Source organism: Podarcis erhardii, assembly GCF_964252035.2.
Source record: "Podarcis erhardii genome assembly, chromosome: 3".
Lineage (NCBI taxonomy): Eukaryota > Metazoa > Chordata > Lepidosauria > Squamata > Lacertidae > Podarcis > Podarcis erhardii.
The window spans coordinates 52597354-52606810 of NC_138507.1; the positions used below are offsets into that span (position 1 = coordinate 52597354).

Genomic DNA, 9457 nt, shown 5'->3' on the forward strand with positions numbered 1-9457 from the left:
AGAAGGGAGGGGGAAAGGGGGTCTCTTTCAAACCTCACTACCCTTGAGCATTGTGTGAATCTCTTTTCTTCGCTGAAAGCCTTCTTTGTCTCACACACACACACACACACTTCAAGATCTATTTGCAGGAGGGGGAGGAGTCACTTTATTTATTATTTTCCCCACTCCCCCTTTTTGCAGTTAAGTTGCAGCACATAAAGCCTTGGGATGAATCTCGGCTGTTTCCCCCCCTCCCCTCTCTAAACTAGTAAAATCATCAGTCTGTGTGAGTTAAGAAGGTGGGGATCTGGACAAATTTCAGCATTTTTGCCAAGAAGGAAGGGGGAAGCAGCTTGTGCATGTGGAAAACTCTACTGTACTGTATAGGACGACTATCAATTATTAAAGGATTACATCACTGTAGTTATTCTCACCCTCTCCTTCATTCAAAGTGCCACAAAACATTATCTAATTGATCCTCTTGTCATCACAAAGCATCCCCGTCAGGGGTTGACAAATGTCCCTTATACTGAAGCGGAATCCCCTTCTTTTAAAAAAGAAGGTTTTTGTATTCCACAACATCTCAGCATGTAGAACCTAGCAGGCAGCAGTCCTCATTTGAGAAAGCCCAAGCTCTACTCTGTAGATGAGAGGCATCATCTCCAAAGTGCCCCTGTTTTGAAAATCCTGTCATATGGCAACGCCACTCACCAACCCCGTCAGCAGCAGGGTCACAAGAAGGGCCAATCCTACAGAGCAGACAGCAGCTCACATAAATCTCTGCTTTTGATAGCTATGAAGCATTTCTGCAAAGGCGTGGGACAGGCAGCCGCTCATGCACACACAACATCCTATACATCTCAAATGAAAAACTTCTTAACTGCAGACTGTTCCTTCCAGAGACCAGCACAGGGCACCCTTATCCAACAAGAGCTGGACACAAATGGCATTATGGAAATAGCAGGGCTTTAGAGAGCTAGTAAATACGTTGAATGCCATGCTTTAGAAATGGCATTACAGTATTCTGGCTCCCCATCCACACCTCTCTGCCATGTTCGACGATGCCGTTATTGCATGGGGAATGAAAGCGTTCTGTTCTGGTTTCCAAATCTTCTTTAGGCCCAGCCACCACCACGCCTCTCGAATTATAAACGGAGCCATGCCTCTGGTCCCATCATCACTCCCTTTCTAGGTCCCATCCCCTTTGGTCTGGCGTTCACACACACGGCTCTAGAGGTGGGAGCTCCGCGCGAGAAACGACGTGCAGCAAGACAATTGCTCCCAGAGCCACTTCAGGAGAAGAGCGCGCGCGCGCACACACACACACACATACGCCAGCACAAAGCGGGGAACCCAGCCCGGTGGTACAAAAGCCGGCGCATGCCTCGTTGCCCTCCCTCCCTCCCTCCCTTCTATAAGGCAGGGGCTGCGGGAAGTCCGGGCGGCGCGTTCTCGTGCTTACCTGAAGCGCAGCCGGACTTGGGTCTGCAGCGCCGCCTTCACCCCAACGCCCCCTCCCCCTCGCGCTCTCTGCAGGGTCCGGAGGGCGGCGGCGGCGGCGGCGGCGGCGGCGGGAGGCGTCCCCTTTCCAGAGAAAAAAAGCTCCGGGCGATATCTGTCGCTCGCTCCCCCTTAACGTGAGGACCGACGGGAGGAGGGGGTGGGGTGGGGTGGACGTCCCTGCCTCAGCGGCCGGGGGGCGCCAAATGGCCGAAGAGGGGGCGGCAGCTTTGTCTGGCGCGCGGGCTGCTTGTCCTGAGGAAGATGGTCTTGCGCTGCGCGGCTCCGTTGCCTCCTCTCTCTCTCTCTCTCTCTCTCTCTCTTTTTGTGCCCAAGACTCAAGCCAAAGCCGCTTCAGTCTGTCTCCTCCCCTCCTCCTCCCACCACCGCCACCCAGGCTCCTGACAGATGGCGCAACCGCAGCATCGCTGCTTTGGCGCTCCTCCTGGCCAGCTCGCGCGGATGGAGCCTGGGCTCCTCCACTGCCTTGCCTTGCCGTCCCTCGCCTCCTCACCCCTGCGTCAGTTCACTAAGCGGGAAGAGGATGGGGAGGGGGCGCACGCACGCGCGCGCGGGGGAGGGGGAGGGAAGACTGACATCCCTAGCCGGCCTATGGCGAAGCGCTTTTGGGGTGAGTTAGGCGGGGAGAGGGGACTCCAGTTCTTATTGGCACGCGCGCCACTCGGGAAGGCGGGCGCAGTGGGATTCGCTTCTGCACAGCCCATCTCCGGTTGCTCTGTGGGATGGATGGGCTGGGTGCGTCCAGCTGACAGAGCGCTTTGTTGGGGAAGGGTTCTTCCAGCCGCCCAATGAAACGGAAAGGAAACTGGAACAGAGGGAGAGATTCTTCCTTTTTTTTTTTTTTTAATGCCTGGGCTTTGCATTGCAAGGATGTGAGAGTGAGTGAGTCAGAGAGTTGGAAAAACCAGCGTGTCATCTCATCCGCCCGCATGACCATCCGCGCCAGCATCCCTGTAAGAATCAATCCAAGGAAACGTGAATAGGTATCTGGTGGTGCTAGTTTGATCAGAATGACTTGATGCTTTTCACAGTTTGCCAAGCCATAGAAATGTAGGTGATTTCTACTGACCTAGTGGGCAGGTTTGGTAGGTTAAGTTTGGGCTGCGCCAAATGCTAGAAAGAGGCTCAAAGTTTCCATTTGGGGCCACCAAAATCTGGTGCTGCCTGTGCTACACCCCTGTTGATTCCTTTTCAGCCACTGAATGAATGCATAAATTTACACTGTAGATCTCCGGTCCTCTTAACTCCAAAAGAGAGCTTGACCATGCCAAAGTTTCATTGACCTTCCCAAAGATTAGGGAGGGAGGAACACTGGCATTTAGCACCTCACCTCTTGAATGGAAGGTCTGCTTTCCACCATAAAACATCTGTTTCCTATTCTTCAATAAAACACAGTTCATTGAAGTGTTGCACTTTGTAATGCCCGCAGAATTATGAAATCCTCAGTTCAGCCTATTTTGCAATAATATGTGGGTGGGTTCAGATAACATGACTTTGTTGGTCTTCATTCATATGACAAAGAAAAATATAAATTGCTTCCCAATCTGACTGCAGTCCATGAGTGTGTGTGTGTTAGATGGAATACACAGACACACTCCATCTTTTTAGGTTTTTTTTAGTATGATTATGTAGAACAGCATATCTAGGCCACTTTTGGTCCCACACAGTGGTCCCCAAACAGTGACAGCAAGGCATTTGCACTTGTCTTCAAAGTATAATTTAAAGGTAATGTAATCTGCTACCCTATACACAATTATCCCATTGAACTCATTAGGGCTCGCTTCTTAGTAGATGTGTTTGTGGGATTGCACTGAGATATCTATACATTGGAGGTAAACAGAAAATGAACATATCAAAAGTAAACCACCAAATTAAATTTTACCTCTTCTCATGCAATTAGAAATATAGTCTCATTTCTATGTGTAGAAAAAAGACACTTGTGGAACCTTACAAGACTATCAGATTAGATTAACACCTAATTCCCTCATCCCTTCATTGTTTCAACATGTGCAGAAAATTATGTGCCTCTTAAGTTCTATGCCTGACAGTGCATTGCGGTCAGAGGTAGATCTGCAATCTTATACACTTACCTGTTTAACTCAATGAGACTTCATTTTGAGAGGGCATGTATAGACCTGTGCTCCTCCATAATATATTTCAGGGACTGTGCTATTGCTCATTAAGGATACACTAACTGCAACAGTCAACTAACTGCAACAACCAACAAACATGTTTATTGTGACATAATATTCTATGGTCACAAGTGGGTTTATGCCACAGTAACTGTACATACACTCTGCCTACATCCACTCAGAAGTAAGCCCCACTGACCCCAGTTAAACTTGCCAAAATATACCATTCGTCTGATAATAAATGTTGGAAATGTAAAGAAAATGAAGGAACGTTCTTTCACCTCTGGTGGACATGCCCTAAGGTGAAGGTCTTCTGGGAAATGATATATAATGAGCTGAAAAAGGTATTTAAGTATACCTTCACAAAGAAACCAGAGGCCTTCCTTCTGGGCATTGTCGGCCAGAAGGTGTTAAAGAAGGATCGAACATTTTTCATGTATGCAACAACGGCAGCAAGGATTCTCATCGCAAAAAACTGGAAAACTCAAGATCTACCCACACTGGAAGAGTGGCAGATGCAGCTGATGGACTATATGCAACTGGCCGAGATGACCGGCAGAATCCGTGATCTGGGAGAAGAGAAGTTGGAGGAAGACTGGGAGAAATTCAAGATGTATCTACAAAAACATTGTAATTTGGTTGAATGTTAAGAAGGATGCTAGATTATAAAAAACTGGTCACCACTAAATTAGATTTAAATTTGATGATAAGTGAGACTAAAGAAAATATAAAATTTTTTGGAAGAAGCGCTAGATTATATGTGAATGAGTGGACATGAGATTGTAAACAAGTTGATAATTTGTTTGGAAAAAATTTTTTTAACGATGTAAATGGGAGCGGGAGACGTGAGGGAGCCCAAAGAAGTGATGAAATTGTTGTGAAAGAAGTAAGATTATTTATTATGTGTGCATTTATATTTAAAAACCTTAATAAATATTTATAAAAAAAAAAAACAGAAGTAAGCCCCACTGAATTCCATGGGGTTTACTTGCTGACCTAGTTGTAAGCATGTATTGAACCCTACAAATTGGTTAGCCTTAACCAATGGACTTAACTAACTCCTTGGGCAAAAGGTGAGGCATAAAGGTAAAAATAAATAATAATACTAATAAGAAGTCAATTTTTACTATATAATTATAATACAAATCAATAAAATGCTGAAACAAGTTATCAAAGTACTGGTGAGAGAAATAGCAGGATACGCACAAAGAAAAAGTCTATTGTCATCCTCCTTGTAGCTTACAACAGAAGAACAATGATAGGATACCACTTCCCATCTAGAAGCAGTCCAAGTGTAGAAACATTTCAATAATTCCCTTCTCTATAAATGTTTTGCTTTTTAAATGATGTGAGCCACCAGTGCAGTGCAAATGAATAAATGCTTACTCAGAAGTAATCTACACAGAAGTCAGTGGGACTTACTCCAGCCCAAGTAGGTTTCTATGCATAGGATATGACTGGGCTGTTAATTTCACATAGCTGTTTTCCTTTTATCTCAGAATTAATTAAAACATCCAAGGTTTTCTGCACATTCCTAGCTCCTTCTAACTTCTGAGCAACGTATCTATATCCTTTGATCACACATCATTCCAAATGTGGTATTTTGACAGTTTCTGTGAGCCTTCAGAACCACGTATCAAAGATCCTTTGACTTTCATAAGAGCAACCTGAAGACAGCAGGTATTGAGATGGAGAGAACAAACAGGGTTTCACAAATGTGATCTGTAGCAAAATGTTGCACTGTAATGTGCTTTTGTTCACCGTTCCAGCCAGCCATGCCTTCCTCTATTTCCCCATGCCCAATACCTCCCACTGCTAACACACACTCCAAATTCTACACTCATTAAGCACAATCAGTTCTCATTGTGCTATTTGGAATTCTACCCACCCTAGGGATTATTCCTTTTAAAAGAAATGTACTTCTGGAAACCTCAGGATTTTCCCCAGCCTGGCGATACCTTCAGGAGTGGCTGGTGCAATGAGGGAGTGCCATGCCCCTGTCCTCCTGAGAGTGGTGCTACTTCCATTGTTTCTGCTTACCTGGGTGAGGCAGAGTGGTGGTGAGGTTGTGGCTAAGCAACTGCACCAACGGGAGTGATGGATTGGCCATGTTGCTGCACCTACACAGCTCTGGCCTTGATATCAAAATTAGGGGGAATTCATGCTAAAAGGCTAATGAGTTTTTCATGAATATACACACACACACACACACACACACATACATATACATACATACATACATACATATACACACACATACATACACACACACATACATACAGAAAGAGAGTGAGTAAATTGATGTAGAAATGTGAAGTACGGGACTTAAGATTGTGGGAAGCTAAAATCTCAGTGAACTCAGCAGGGCTTCCTTCTGAATAAACATGTATTTGATTAGGTTTCACAGGTCTGCCTTCACTTTGAAAATATTATAAATATTTTGAAAGGAGATAAAAATTCAGAGCCAACTATGCAAATCTAGTACAACCTCCAAGCTTTGGCTGCTCCATCTTAAGGCAGCCCTGTTCAGGGATGTTTTTAATATGTAATGCTGTATTGTTTTTAATACTGATTGGGAGCCGCCCAGAGTGGCTGGGGAAACTCAGCCAGATGGGCGGGGTATAAATAATAAATTATTATTATTATTATTATTATTATTATTGCTGTCCAATCTTCTATTGTCTGGGAAAATAAAAACCCAAATGATTACTATGATAATTTTTACAAGTGAAGTGCCACATCAGATTACATAAAACAAATCCTTGCTAAAGCCTGTCATATTAAAAGGTCAGATTCCCCTCAAGCTGCTCCACCTCACTTTTGGCAGGACTTTAGAGAGGGAAAGCTTGTGGAGCAAAGGAGATGAGTGGGTGGGGAAGAAGAGCAAGAAAAACAACTTAATAATGTACCCAGTTAAGACAGGAGCATGAAATTGTGGGTGACCAAGGAGGAAAGTCTGGTAACTCCCCATCACGATCCCTCCAGGCTGGTAAACACTGGATTGGACCAGTGCCATCCATGATGCATCTCACAGTGATTGTAGAACTATATCCTTGATGGAAAACATAATGTGGAAACATAATGGGAAACCCATCTCCAATTTTAAGTCAGGAACAAGTATGCTGGGGAACTCACAAGGATTCTTAGGTAAAAAAATATACAGTGGTACCTCGGGTTAAGTACTTAATTTGTTCTGGAGGTCCGTTCTTAAACTGAAACTGTTCTTAACCTGAAGCACCACTTTAGCTAATGGGGCCTCCTGCTGCTGCCGTGCCGCCGGAGCACGATTTCTGTTCTCATCCTGAAGCAAAGTTCTTAACCCGAGGTATTATTTCTGGGTTAGCAGAGTCTGTAACCTGAAGCATATGTAACCTGAAGGTATGTATATCCTTCCCACATTTAAGTGATGTGTTTTTGTGTGGTGTTTTGTTTTTTGGCAATGGAAATGTTTTGCAGTCCTACTCCCTTGAAAAAAACTTGCAATGTGAAAAGCAGCATTCTGTTCCTTCTCCTTTAGATATGCTCTGCCCTGATGGGATGCTATCATGATGTGGAAAATAATTTGACCAAGGATGACAGGTGCATGAAAGCTGCAGGTAAAATTAAAGCGCCAACATACATATTTTACTGTTTTGTTTGTTCAACTTATATTGCCACCCATCAATGAAACTCTCTAGGCAGCTCACAAAACAAAAGCAAACATAATACAGTATTTTAAAATACAATAATTAAAGCAGCAAAACGCAATAAAAAATAGCAAATAAAACTTTCCATAGCAGAGACAGAGCAAACAGTTTGCAGCTCAGCTTAATACATGCTAAAATATATGATTTTCAGTGAGTGACTGGCTCTTTTTTCTCATACTACATTGTACTATGTATTGTAATATGCTGAGGCTGTAAGTCCACTTCTGGTCCACCTACACACTAAAATATAAATATTTTACTTCAAGTGACTGGCTCTTTTTTCTCATACTACATTGTAAAAACTGCTGAAGATGTAAGTCCATTTCTGGTACACCTACATGGGCTGCTAATTTGTTGCTAAGCCAAGTTCAAAGTGTTGTTTTGAGCTGTAAAACATTACATGCCTCAGGACCTCCATTCAGCCAGGACTGCCTTTCCCCAAACGAAACTACCTGGACCCTGAGGTCGATCTTTCAAGACCATTTTCTTTCTGCCCCCTCTGAGAGTGACAATGAGAGAACTGGCTTTCTCTGTGGCAGCAACCTATTAAGGAATCCACTTTGCAAGGATGTTTGCCTGATGTTGACTTTGTCTTCTCGGTACTCAGTGGAAATCATTTATTCTCCTAGGCATTTGGACAACACTAATGGTTGGGGTTTTGTTTGGTGTTTTGGTCTGTTGGATGTGGGTGGATAATTTATGTTGTAGGATGATTTCTTTGAACGCTTAGTATTTCTACATATGTGCTGTTTTAATTAACTTTATACTGTATTGTATATGATAGCTTTGAGTTTTATTGTTTTGTAAACTGCTTCAGGACTCCCTTTGAGGGTATGATGCAATATATAAATTTAATAAACTTAAGTAATTAATGTATCCAAGATTTTCTCTGCAGTATTTGTCCGTGTGATAGGAGGCATTGTTTAATATACTAAACTATAACAGCACTGCAGGCAAAAGCAAGAATTCTTGTTCTGTTAATTCTAGAAACACTAATACACAATATATATGGTCATATTTTTCTGCATTGTGTATTGCCTCTTGAGAGGAAAAGTGGTATAATAATACATCAATTACATTTCTAGGGCTAGCCCAAGACAGATTCTATACTGAAAATTTAAATGCTATCCAGGTACATTTTAAAACCAGCTCGGTGTTTGCACTCAAAAGCATTTCTAATTTGTTAATTGCTTTGCAATGTGTTCTCAGTTAACACAAAATCCCTCTTTAAAATATAGCTGCATATATGAGGATGTTTTTAATATATAATATGAGGATGTTTTACAAATAATGTTTTCAACAGGATTTTTAGGAAGATGTGATTCTAAAAAGGAGCAATAACAAGTTTCCTCATTGCAACCACAAATTATACATGATTGGTCAATGACGGCGTTTACATTATCGGAACATTAGTCCTCATAACTAGTTGCAGGGACCCTCTTTCTATACCTTACAGTTGATCTGGATGATGAGAAATACAAGCTTCCAGAACCTTACATTTTAAAAATTAAAACTTAAAGATGTGGTTAAATTGGCTTTCATCCTATCCTGTATCTATCTATAAACAAATACAAAAATGAATTAAGTGGCTATGATCTGAGAAAACAGGTTTGATAAGAAAAAAAAATATTTTCCTTTGCCTTTATTTCATGAATAAAAATCTGTTTGGTTTTATTTGCTTAAGTCGGATTTTCTAAATTGTGTAGCCCAATGTTTGAGGGAATCAGGAGAATATGGAAGAGGTGAACTGGACAGCTGAGGAGGCAGAGTGGGACTTGCAACTCTCTGCACTTGCACTTCCAATGCCCTATTCAGCATCACATGTCTGCAATATATATTTATGCAACAACCTGTCACACTGACCTACTTGGAGAAGACAGATGTTGCTTAGGAAGGGTGGTGTCTTTGTGAATTTGCGTCTCAGCAATTCTAACATGCTTTAAGCCTAATTCCAGAAGGAAGGCCGTACATATTCACAGGTGGCAGTGGATGCCTTTAGAATTTGGATAGCTTGATGCAACAGAATGATTAGAGCTGTGCAGCTGCCACATAACTGGGACTTAGACAAGGGATGGGGAACCTGTGGTCCTTCAGTTGGAATGGTTGCACTCCAACTCTGATCATCCCTGACTATTGGAC

The 9457-nt window shown here is 42.8% G+C and overlaps 1 protein-coding gene across 10 annotated transcripts in view; it reads right to left on the minus strand.

The window, feature by feature from the left end:
• FYN (FYN proto-oncogene, Src family tyrosine kinase) overlaps window positions 1–2011 on the minus strand; it is a 122173-nt gene extending 120162 nt beyond the window's left edge. For 9 of the 10 annotated variants that reach the window (XM_081857173.1, XM_081857165.1, XM_081857164.1 and 6 more), the window contains exon 1: window positions 1442–2010. The gene's annotated coding sequence lies outside the window, so the exon portion shown is untranslated. Of the gene's footprint in view, window positions 1–1441 lie in introns of all 10 variants that reach the window. The other variant, XM_081857163.1, reaches the window with a different exon arrangement.
• Window positions 2012–9457: the final 7446 nt, after the last annotated feature.